The following is a 12,745-nucleotide window of genomic DNA, read 5'->3' as shown; positions in this document are numbered from 1 at the left end:
CCATAGCCAAGCTGTGTGCCTGGGCGTGTGAGTGCGTGTGCGTGTGTGCGTGCATGCACGCCTGGGTCTGGGAGGCTTGGATGGGGTTGGAACTGAACTTGAAGGAATGTGGTGGGTGAGGGAAGAACCCCATCAGCCACAGGCCTGTTATTTATAGACGGATCTCGGTTCATAAATTCCAAGTGTTTTTTTTTTTTTTCTCTCTCTCCCTGCCAGGCCCCTATAAATATTCATGAGTTTCCTGCCTTGGAATATTTGAGTAGTCGAAAGGAGGAGTGGGTGGGCCATGAGGGGAAGGAGAGGGTCTCCTGTGGTGTTGGGAGGACATGCGGGTGGGGAGAACGGGGGTCTCTCTGGATTTGCCTTCTCCCCTCGGGGCTCCCCTTCCAAGCTGCAGCTGGCAAGATGGGGAAGGTTCTCAGCCAATACAGAGATCTCCCAATGCCTATTATTATTCTTCCCCAGCGTCTGTGGAAAAATACCGCCCACTCCGGGGGCAGAGAAGGTGTCTGCGCTGCCTTCTCAGCTTGGGCTTGGAAACTCATTACCCTGGGACCCCCGTCTCAGGAGGGAGGGGGAGGCCCCTCAGATGTGCCAGGAGGCAAAGGAGCTCTGCAGGCAAGCCACGGGAGGGCATGTGCGGCCCCCTGCCTGGCCCCAAGGAGAGGGACGGGTCGTAAAGGCTGGTCCATACAGGCGGAGATCAAGCGTGCGTGTGTGATGCTGTGGTGTGAGCACGTGACTCCCTGAATGTGTAAGCAACTGTTCACAACTTTCCCATTTCTTCTCTCCCTCGGGCACATGATGATCAAGCTGTGCTTCCCCGGCGTGGCCCTGTGACTCCCTCCAGCCAGCGCTCTGTGAGTGTTAGTGACTTGCCGCTGACAGCTTTAAGAGCCAGTGCGTGACTTGCCACGTGCGTGACTTGCCACGTTCCTGTCTCAGCAGTTGTGGCAAAAAGTGTGTGTTGACGAGAAGCCTCTGGCAGCTGGGGTCCCCAAGCGACCACACAAGGCAGAGACCCCTGTCAACTGCGTGAGTTCATTTGAAAAGTGAGGTGGATGTGTGGCTCGTGTGGGTGGCCGAGAGCACGAACTGCGCGTAGCCGTTTGTAAGCCCAAGTGGGTGAGCATCAGCGAGTGCATGAAATTACACATAGGCACGCGTAAGCCAGGGATCGAGTAAGACTGTGCAAGACTGTTGGGGAAACACCGTGAGTGTGAAAGGCAAGGCGTTGCACTGCACACCGCCAAGGGGTGCTGTTCTCAGAGCACACCACTCGCCCTAGAATCATGCCACTGTCACAAATATGACAGGGTCATCACGGGGGAGGCTGTGCCTGAGTGTGGTGCCTTGGTCGGCTGACGGTGTCTCTGAGACTGGGACGCGGTCCGTGCATGTCGTGCACGAGGATTTGTGCGCGGCTGCTGTGTCCATCTGTGCAAAGCATGTTGCTGTGTGTTTGAGGCACAGGCGTGGGTTTGGTGCTGTGTGTGTGTGTGTTGCCGTGTGAATGTGTGAGCCCCTGTGCGTTATGTGCCTGTGTGGAATACAGGGATTGCTCTAGTCTGCATCAGAGGGGTCACGGTCCACATGCAGGGAGGCACGGCCACCCTGGACATTCCCAAGCTGTCAGCTCTGCTGAGCACGTTTCCAGGCTCATGGGCCTGCGCTGGCTCAAACTCGGGTCCCAGGATGACCCTACGTTGGAAAATAAAATTCACGTCCCTTCATTAGTCCTGGGATATGCCATGTCATTTGCAATGGCTATTAATCACAGAGGTACTCAACAGTTTGAGGGAAGAATCTCAGCAAGTAGGGAGATCCCCACAGGGCAAACCTGCTCTCCCTCAACTCCCCCCAAATAAGACTATTTTCTGTTTCTGTCGTCCTAAGCACTGCTCTGGTCCATCCCAGGACCTGGGTTTGGCCTTGTCTATCTCAGGTTTCCACTATAGCCCTGGTGCACTCAGGACCTGGATTTGTTCCTAGTCTCCTGGGACCAGGCTTATCTTTGGTCTTTCCCTGGACCCAAGTTCAGCCTTTGTCTACCCAGGGTTTGGGGCTGACCCTCCTCTGTGTCAGAGCCAACCACGGAGTATCTTACGATCTCAAGGATGTATCCCTGTTCTGTCCCAGGACTTGAACTAATCCCATCTTGGAACCTGAGTTGAGCCTGGTCTATCTCAGTATCGGGTTCCACCTTGCCTGAGCTTGACCTTCATAACTGGCTGAGAAATCCATTAGCTGAAGCTTCCTCTTCCTGAGCTGAAGCTTCCACAGGCCTCTGAATGTCCACTGCAACTGACTGCTGTGTCCCAGGATTAACGAGGGTAGGGGGACTGTATTTTCCAATGACATTTCCTAAAATTCATCAAAGTGGATTTTATGGGTCTTTTCCAAGGATTATTACAAAGGCTTTCTTGATGGGCTGTTACAAACGGCATTAATCTTCAAGAATGGGGGACTTTATGAGAACCCATCACAAGTCTTACCTCGTAAATACTGGAGTTGGACATCTGAGCTCTATCTAGGCTCAGAGGCCAACCCTCAGGCCAGGAGTTCAGGAGGGGACCTTGAAGAAGGCTTTCTTCATGGTTGTGTAGCATGGGGAAGGCACACTGTCGTGGGGCCACTTGAACTAAGCAGAAAGACTCTAGACATTCTCCACTCTCCTTTAACCTTCCCTGACTAACCAGGGAAAATTAGAGCCATAAAATAGAATCCCCCTTCTCCTGTCATCATTTATAAACTTCTTCCCCATCCTGGTCCTTACTTCCTGTTATGGCGGAGGAGCTGCCCTTCCTCTTAAGGTTCGTGCAGCTGTTCTTGTTCCGTCCCTTTCTCCCTTCTTGGGAGTCTTATACAATCAATATCCTGTCTTTGTGTTGCATATCCAACTTCTCCCTTTCAGGCAGAACTTTCTCCTTAATTTTTAAATGAACTCGTCTCCCCTATTAAAAAACCAAAATACCTTAACTTGATTCCTCCTTCCATCTGTCTACCACTTCTCTCCTCTTCCTAGTTGCCTACACTAACTCCCTCCTCCACCACTCTTATCTAGTTTTTGACCCCATCGTATCACCGATGGCCTCCATGTTTCTAAATCCAATGGACATTTCTCAGCCCACCATCTTTCTTGACCTCTCAGCAGGATTTGACTCTGTTGAGTGCTCTCACTTTCTTGATACATTTCCTTCCCTTGGACACTATGATACATGCTTGCATGGTTCCCTCCTACCTCACTGCATCTCCTTTTCTTCTTCCTCCACCTAGCCATTAAATGTTACTCTAAACCAAGGATTCTCAACCTCAGCACTAGTGATATTTTGGCTGGGTAACAATTCTGCACCCTATAGGATGTTTAGCAGTTTCCACCCCCTAGACAGCTCCTCCCTGTTGTGACAATAAATGTCTCCAGATATTGCCAAATGTCTCCTGGATGTGAAATCACCTCCCAGTTGAGAACCACTTACCCTTGGCAAAGCTTCCATCACCACCTGCAAGCATAAATGTCCTCAGAACTCCAAACCCATATATGCAGCTGACTTTTTGACCTGCCCCACTTTGGATGTCTCAAAAGCATCTCAATCCTAACATGCTCAAAATGAAATGCAAGATCTCCTCTCTTGAACCTAGTTCTCATCATCTTCATGGCACCTCCTCCTCCCACTGCCATCAAGTCAGTGGTTCAGATGCCCAGGCATTATCCTCACCCCCATTTCCCTTCCTTCACCAAGTCTTGTTGATTTTAACTCTTCAATATTTTGTGTTCATGCATGGTTCTTCATCTTTTTTTTTTTTTAAGATATACTTATTTATTTGAAGGGGGCAGAGGGAGAGGGAGAGAGAATCTCAAGCAGACTGCCTGCTGAGCACAAAGCCCGATGTGGGGCTTGATCCCACAACCCCAAGATCATGACCTGAGCTGAAATCAAGAGTCAGACACTCAACACAGTGAGTCACCCAGGTGCCCCAGTTCTCCATCTTTATCACCACTCAGTAGTCCAGTAAGTCCAAATGGTCTACTCTCACAATTCAGAAAGTCTACCTGGTCTACCTTGATCGACCTTTTCTCTTGCCAGTCCACTCTACACATGAGAACCTCAGGGCACTTTCACAATGCACATCTGATCATAACATCCTCCCAACTGAAACCTCATTGGTAGATTCCCTTTATTCTTAGGATACAGACAAAACTCCTTAACACAACCATAAAGCCCTGCAGGTCTACCCTTTACTTACCTCTGCTTTCATCCCACACAGTCTCTCCCCTGCAAGGTCTTCTTTAATCTATCATACTGTCCACACTTTCTCTCACCCCAGGGCCTTTGCCTAAGAAGTTCCCTCTGCCCAGAGCACCCTTTACTCTTAGCTTTGGACCCCAGCTCTTGCTTCCTCCAAATTAGATCAAATCCCCTTATTAAACTCGGATAACACCAAGGATCTTTTCCTGAAAGCTGTTAGCAGAGCCGCCATTTATATTTATTTGTGAATATTTTTTAAAGATTTTATTTATTTATTTGACAGAAAGTACAAGCAGGGGGAGTGGCAGGCAGAGGGAGAAGCAGGCTCCCTGCTGAGCAGGGAGCCCGATGCGGGGCTCGATCCCAGGACCCTGGGATCATGACCTAAGCCGAAGGCAGCCACTTAACCGATTGAGCCACCCAGACACACATATTTGTGAATATTTGATCATTACCTGTCTCCCCATTTTGAAGGATGCCCCGTGCACTCTGCCTGGCTCACCATCTTCTCTCCTGTGATGTACCTAGTAGGTCCTCAGAAGTACTTGTTGAATAACTACATGGATGGAAAAATGGCCCCACTGGTTTCAGGATGAAGTTTGAGTGTCTTGCCCTGGCACTCGAGGCTCTCCATCTCCTCGAGGACTGAGCTCTCAGTCTATGTAAAAGGTCAGGGCAGACACCAAAGGGCACAAGATGGCCAAATGGAGAATAATAATTCAGCAGAAGCAGGAAGTTGAAGACAAGGATGACCAAGAGAATATAGGTCCCCCTGGGAGGGGGAAATCTTGGGGAGACACTGGCTTTTGATAGAGCACAGAACAGGGTGCAGACCATTATCTCTTCCTGGCTATTAAGAGGCAGGATGACCCAGCTGTCATCTGGTCTGCTCTGGTCCCCACTTCTTTTAGAAATTCTCCTTAGGGGGTGCCTGGGTGGCTCAGTCGGTTAAGTGTCTGCCTTCAGCTCAGGTCATGATCCCAGGATCCCGGAATCAAGTCCCATGTCGGGAATCCCTCTCAGCAGGGAATCTGCTTCTCCCTCTGCCTCTGCCTGTCCCCCTGCTCGTGCTTGCTCTCTTTCTCTCAAATAAATAAAATATTTTAAAAAGAAAGAAAAGAAAGTCTCCTTGGGCCTCATGTTTCTCTCCAGCTACCATCCCATTCCTATTTTCCTTTTTCTCACCCCTCACATATGATCCATCAGTAAGTCCTGGTGGCTCTACTTAAAACATGCGCCAAATATGCCCACTGCTCATCATTCTGGAAGCTTCTATCCTGGCTCAGCCACCGCTGGCTTTTGCTTGGACTATTGCAGTTACCTCCTCCCTCAGCTCCCTGCTTCCACCCTCACTCCCTGAAACCCATTGCCTAACAAGGAAATTAGAGGGATCTTTAAACAACGTGAGTCAGATCATGGCACTCTTCCCCACTGCAACTGGTCCAGCAACTTCTCGTTGCACTTAGAATAAAAACCAACAACTCGGATGCCTGGGTGGCTCAGTCGGTTGGGCGTCTTCCTTCGGTTCAGGTCATGATCCCAAGACCGGATCCAGCCCCGCGTCGGACTCCCTGCTCAGCAGGGAGTCTGTTTCTCCCTCTCCCTCTGCCCCTCCCCTCTGCTTGTGCACACACACTCTCTCTCTCTCAAATAAATAAATAAAATCTTAAAAAAAAAAAGTTGCTAAGAGAATAGATCTTCAGTTGTCACCACACATACATATGCACACAGGTAATTATGTGATGGAGGTGTTAACTAACCCTATTGTGGTAATCACTTCACAATATATATGTGTATCAAATCATGCCGTTGTATACCTTAAACGTACACAATGTTATATGCCAATTACATCTCAATTAAGATGGAAAAAAATGTCACCTCCCCAGAGAGGCTACCCAGATGTCCTGACAAAATAAGGCTCCTGGTTACTTCCTTTCCCACCTCCTCGTTGTCTTTACAGTGCTTATCTATCTAAAATGAACTTGTTTATTTATTTGCTTACATGTTTACTGTGTGTCCAGTATAAAATACACATTGCAAGACTGAAACAGATCCATCGTATTCACACTGTCTCAGCACCTACAACAGCACCTGGGACTCTAGACACTCAGTTTGTCCAGTGAATGAATGAATGCATGAGTAAATGATGGGTGTCTATTATTGCCTCCCCTCCCAGGCCCCCTTCTAAGAGAAAGCTCCTATCTGTAAGTCCCTGCTGAGAAAGAGACTTCCATAACAACGTGTTCCCAGGTACCCAAGGTGTCCAGTCTCAGCAAACTGGACAAGTTGATTCCTGATACACATTGAAAGAGGCAAATTCTCCTCTTTCAATCTTCCAGGGAGATGGAATTGGAACATGAAGGTCAAGGCAATTAAAAGGCATGGGGCCATGGAGCTGAAGGTGCCCAGGGGATCAGGGGCTGCTGGACTGAGGGGCACCCGGTGTGGAGGAGGACAGGAGAGTGGGGATTTGCTCCTGAATCCAAAGTAGCCCCGTCTCTGCCACCATCCCTTGCCCTGGTTTAACTCTCAGCACAGTGCTATTACAGGATTATAATTTCTCCCCGTTACCGCTAAAATGCCAGCTCCATGAGAGCAAGCCGCTCATCTGTCTTGTCTACCTGGTGCATAGTAGGTGCGCAGTAAGTATTTGCTACTGAATTGAAGTGAGTGTGTAAGTGATGGCTTTCCAAAGTCCTGGAGCCCCAGGTACTGGGTTTTGTGAGATTCTCTGCACTCCTTATCTATAGCTCCTCTTGAACTAGGCCATTTTAGGGGGCTTTCTATTCCAAACACATTCTCTGACACCCACCCATCCCCAGGCAGACAGACCAGACTCTGATGCTTAGAGGCAGATGAGAACAAAAAAGAGATGTCAGGGAAAAGCCAACCAATGAGAAAGGAAACCATGGCTTTCAAGGACTGAAATCTCTCAAGCGAGAGCAGGAGAGAAACAGACGAAGCTGGAAGGCTGGAGGGATGCTACGGTGGGTGCCAGGACAGGACAGTCGGGAGGGGGATGAGAGAAAAGTCTGGAAAACTAGACACAAAGGACAAGGATCTCTTTGCATTCCAAGGAGACTATTCATAATGGTAATAACGATTCTACTCAATGATAATTATGGTCCCTAATATTCACTGGGCTCTTCCTTGTGCCAGGCACTCCAAGCCATTTGCCAGCACTGGCCACCATAATTAGCTCTGATGGGAGGAGGGCGTCAACAGGGGAGAATCTCAGCTGAGACAGTCTGGGGATGGAGGCTGAGCTCAGGACACTATATTCCTGGATGGCATCGCCGGGTCACCCAGGTGCCCATGTGACTCTGGATTTCCCCCTCCCTGTTCTTCGAAAAGGACCTGGGGGTTCCAAGGCCAAAGGCCATTCCTATTGGCTTTGAGATCTCACTTTGCCAGGAGTCCAAGGAACTGAGGGGAGAGGGGGAGCTTGGTCATTCACTTTCCAAAATAGTAGCATGTGGAGGGATGCCTGGGTCGCTCGGTCAGTTAAGTGTCTGCCTTCGGCTCAGGTCATGATCCCAGGGTCCTGGGATCGAGTCCCACATCAGGAATCCCTGCTCAGCGGGGAGTCTGCTTCTCCCTCTGCCTGCCTCTCCCACTGCTTGTGCTCACTCTCTCTGACAAATAAATAAATAAAATATTTTTAAAAAATAGTAGCTTGTGGATATTGGGGTACACAGGAGTTCTGTGACTGTGTGGATATCTGTGTCTATCTATAGGCACCTCTGAGCACCTATGTTCTGGACACATGTGGAACATCTGGGCTCATCTGTGACTAGTCATGTCTATAGGCGCACATTCGTATAAATCCAGGCAAAGGCTGGTGTGCATCAGTGGACAAGTGTGCATGTATGTGTGTCTTTCACTGTCTCCCATGGCCATGAACATTCCCTTCACTCTGAAACGGTCATCAGCGTTCTATTCCCATATGCTCTGTGCCCAATTCATGAGCCCCCAAGTCAATCTGCACAATCGGTCTTTATATGTGCGCACCAGGTATGTTTGTGTCTTTGCCTTCTCCATGAGCGTTCGCGTCCCTGCACAGCTCCAGAGCCCGAAACGTAAATGCCTGTCTACGTTCACACGGGTGAACGCCTCCCTATAAATACCCGTGGCCCTCTGTGTGGCCCCACGTGCATGTCTCCCCAGAAGCCACAAACATGTCACACATCTGTGTCCATCCAAGAACACCAGGTAAAATAGGTGAAAATTCTAAAAAAGAATACTCACGCCCTTCCACGTGTAATTCTCTATGTCCGCTTGCATCCACGAACATTCCCGCCCTTCTCTCAGGAGGGACTGACATCTGTGTACATTCTGTCAGCGGCACTCTTAGGTCTGGTCTCCCTGACCAACTCATTAGCTTTGCAGTCAGTCCTGAAATATTCCTGCAGAATTGATGCTTGACTAATAAGCCCGGTGTCCTGCTGAGGTCGCATGGCATTTGCAAGGGCTAATGCCAGGGTTGAGGAATCCTGGCCTCCTGGAATAGCCAGGGAATGCACTCACCGTCATGAGCAGACTCCTCTCCCTTCTCACTGCACCAAGTGTCCCAGCCACTGCCTGTTGAGGTACGTTTATGGCCCCAACACTACCCTGGCATCACACAAAGGGTTGCATCTCCACATTTGTCATTGTACAGAAGGCTGGATCATGGGGCGCCTGGGGGGCTCAGTCGTTAAGCGGCTGCCTTCAGCTCAGGTCATGATCCCAGGGTCCTGGGATCCAGCCCTACATTGGGCTCCCTGCTCCGCGGGAAGCCTGCTTCTCCCTCTCCCGCTCCCCCTGCTTGTGTTCCCTCTCTCGCTGTGTCTCTCTCTGTCAGATAAATAAATAAAATCTTAAAAAAAAAAAAAAAGAAGGCTGGATCACTCATCAGGGCACTACACTAAGGGCTGCATTAACAGACTTGTCATTATACTGTGGGCTGCATGACCTTATCATGCATTACGCCGAGGGTAGCATCATCCAACCTGTCTTTATATGTGAAGACGGAATCATCCTTTCGGTCGTAACACTGAAGGCCCCAGTCCCAGGCTGAGCATTATACTGAGGGGCTTTGTAGCCAGAAAATAAGACTTGAGAAGCAACATTTTCCCTTTTCATTGATAACTCCTCTGAGTGAGGTTGCGAAGTAATCCCAAGGGAAGTGGTAGGACCACAGCAACGGGGGAACTGGAAATCCTGAAGTGAGGCACTGGGGAAGGGAAGCTACAGAGGACAGAGGAGCAAACAGTAGTACATCAAGAGCTGGAATTCAACGCTCCTGACCCGGCAATGCTGAAGGGGCTGGGGAAATTCAGAGTGTGCAGCCGCAGGGCCGTCTGACTAATGCCTCCTGGAAGCTCTAGATACTGCCAGGCCTCCGCTGTTCCTGCCAGGGAGGTCTGCAAGACATACCTTGCCATGCCCTTGAGGACAGGTGCCTCACCTGCCAGTGCAGAGCTCCATAGCACAGCATGTGAGCCATGCCATGACAGGCCCCGTCCTGTGCCACATCCTCTGCTGGGCTCCGTGTCCTATTGCCCCCCGACACACGCAGGCGTGCTAGGCTCAGACGTTCCCATATGAGAGACGCGTTCTGACCCGCTCCAACACGTCCCATGGGCTCGGGCATGCCCGGCTGCCATCAGGTTCTCCTTATACAAAGGGGCATGCCTGCCATGAAGACATGCCCTGACACGTTCAAACATACTATGACACATCCCAACATATGGGGCCGTCTCCAACAGACATGCACGTGCCCCAGCAGGCTCTGGGGGCCTGGCAGGTCTCTAGCCTCTGCCCCTGAGTCTACATGCCTGTGGCCACCTTGCCCTTCCAGATGGATTGATGGGGCAGCAGGGAAAAGGCTGTTATAAATTAAACATTGAGACACTGCCTGAGCACTAGATTCCTGCCATCTATTCACTGGCTGGTTCTCTCCCAGGAGGCTGCAGGACCACGGGGTGGGGGAGAGGGCAGGGGAAGTGGCTCATTTAATTAATTAGTCCTAATTGAGATATCTTTGTAAATATCCCTTTATTGAAGGACACGATCCCATCATTTCCTAGGAATTTGCCGTCTCTATTTGTCTCCAGCCCCTGAGTATCGCAGAAATGACAAGAAAAGAAAGAGCAATCCAAAGGGCTGCTTGAACCCTAGCCGTGCTTCTGACAATGGCAGCAACACTGAGGGACAGGCAGGGAGGCTCAGAGAGACACAGAGATCCAGGCAGAGTGGCAGGCAGACAGACAGAGAGATACAGGCAGAGAGACATGGGGAAACTGCAGGGGACAGGGCAGGAGACAGGACAACAGGCAACAGGGGGGGTCACGCAATGCCAGCAGAATCAGGATGCAGACCCTGAAATGCGGGAAGAGGGACAGGCTGCCAGAGACGGGAGGAGAAACTTCACGACAGGGAGACCAGAAGTGGGGACAGATGGACCCTGGCCAGGCAGACAGACCTCCCTCTGCCTTTTCCTGCCTCACCTGGTCTCCCCATGTCCTGGGCAAACTAGCCACTGCAGCAGCAGCAACAATCAAGCCTGATTCCTCTTTGGCCCTTGCTACTCTCCCCTTCTCTCTCCCTCCCCCAGTCACCCCTGCAATCATCTCCCTTGTTCAAAATGAGCTTCTGCAGCTGCAGCCCAGACAGCTGTTCCATCCTCGAGCCAGTGCTGGGGCCTGATGGCTGGGTCCTAGAGGGAGGCCTTCCTAGGTGGCAGCGGGGGAGGAAGGGAAGTGGAGGGAAGGGGCTCACCTGGAGCTTGGGCACCCACCCACACCTCACCCTGGGCTCCCATCAAAGCTTGGCTCTAATCCCCAGACCCCCTCTAGGGCCTTCAAGGGCTCACACTGGTCTGGCTCATCCTGTCCCATTCAGGAATCCTGCCAACACCCACCCTGGCTTCTGGTTCTGTCCTGTCTCAAGAGCCCTCTCAGGTCTGAGAATGCTGGTCTCTCCCCCAGCTCCTATCAGAGTCCTGGACTATGATACAGCAACTATGGTAACACAGAAACAGGATCCCAGAGAGAGAGAGAGAGAGACAGAGACAGAGACAGAGACAGAGACAGAGGCTGACAGACAGACATAGACCTAGAGATAGGGATGGAACAGATATAGAGACAGAGACACCAAGAGACAGAGATGACAGAATCAGAGACAAAAGAGACACACAGAGACAAAGACAGAGACACACAGAGGACTTAGGGACAGACAGAAACATAGAAGACAGTATGACAAAGAGAGGCAGACACTGAGACACAGGCAGACAGAGATAATCATCAACATTCACTCAACAAACATTTACTGAATGTCAACCATGTGTTGTAAAAACACAGTTAAGACAGAGAGAGGAAAATATAGTTTATGAGACAAAAATACGAGAAAGAAACAGACAGAAACAGAGACTCAAAAGACAGAGTTTAAAAACGGTGAAGCATCAACGGTGAGACAGAGAGAGACAAGATTGGGAACCAGACTGCCCCCCTAGGTCTCCAAGTGGCAGCCTCTTCCCTCCCACACACAGACAGACCCAAGCCCACATCAAACTCTCTCAAAACACCTGGGCCTCCCCCAGATGGCTGCTTTCCTTCCTTGCCCAGCTTTGTGGCTGCTCCCCACTGGTGTTTCACAAAGCGGCGTCAGCCATCCAGAGTCAGAGGGGAGAAGGATGCTGGGGACATGAAAGACACCAAGAAGCAGAAACCAGAGCTTCCCTCTGGAAGAGGAAGAAGACAGTTTTAGTCACAGGTCAAGTGGCCCTAAAGCCTAGACCACGTTCCCTTCATGGCTGTCCATGGTGCTGACAGTAGAGACACAGGCTGCACCTCAAGCCATTTCTTATGTTGGCATCAAACTTGGGGTGGACGAGGTCGAGGGTGGTAGTCAGAAACACCTGATGGGCTCAAGCTGCTACCTACCTCATCAGCTCCTCAGAAACACCACCTGCCATCCCACCCCAACACCTTCACACACCCAGTTCTCTTGGTCTATCTCCCTCCACCTTACCAGCTCAGCTCTGCCCAACTCTTACTCAACCTTCATGTCTCAGGGTAAATGTCACCTCTTCAGGGAAGCCTTCCCTGACCACCCCTTCCCAATTACATGTCTTCATGGCTCCATATCTTCTCCTTCATGACCCCTACCAAACTGTGATTATATAGCCAATTGCACAATTCCACATTCACTATGTCTCCCTACGAAGCTTTAAGAGAGAAGAAAGAGTCTCCCTTGTTCACTGCTCTATTTCCAGTCCCCAGCACAGGACTTAGCATATGGAGGGACTCAATGATTGCTGGTTGGGAATGACTCTGCTCTCTGGTGGCAAGATTACTCCATGCCTTGATGTGGGAAGTTGGCAAAGTGCACATTCGTCAGACATCCGTTCAAACAGAAGGTTTGAAAAACAAGGGCACATGAAAAAAAGCTTTAAGAAACAGATGCTTCTGGGATGCCTGGGTGGCTCAGTTGGTTAAGAGTCTGACTCTTGATTT

The 12,745-nt window shown here is 50.3% G+C and overlaps 1 protein-coding gene across 7 annotated transcripts in view; it reads right to left on the bottom strand.

The window, feature by feature from the left end:
* Positions 1-12,745, bottom strand: part of OLFM2 (olfactomedin 2) — a 63,384-nt gene that overhangs the window by 23,474 nt on the left and 27,165 nt on the right. For 2 of the 7 annotated variants that reach the window (XM_064571526.1, XM_064571521.1), the window contains exon 1: positions 8,496-9,012. The exons of 4 other annotated variants lie outside the window; for them this stretch is intronic. The gene's annotated coding sequence lies outside the window, so the exon portion shown is untranslated. Of the gene's footprint in view, positions 1-8,495; positions 9,013-12,745 lie in introns of those variants that run through there. One more of the 7 variants, XM_064571530.1, reaches the window with a different exon arrangement.

The sequence above is a fragment of the Mirounga angustirostris genome, unplaced genomic scaffold (genome assembly GCF_029215605.1).
Source record: "Mirounga angustirostris isolate CCGP_5_RB_7025 unplaced genomic scaffold, mMirAng1.0.hap1 SCAF_1, whole genome shotgun sequence".
Classification (NCBI taxonomy): domain Eukaryota; kingdom Metazoa; phylum Chordata; class Mammalia; order Carnivora; family Phocidae; genus Mirounga; species Mirounga angustirostris.
The sequence above is the reverse complement of the archived record's forward strand: the minus strand, read 5'-3'. Positions and strand labels throughout refer to the sequence as shown.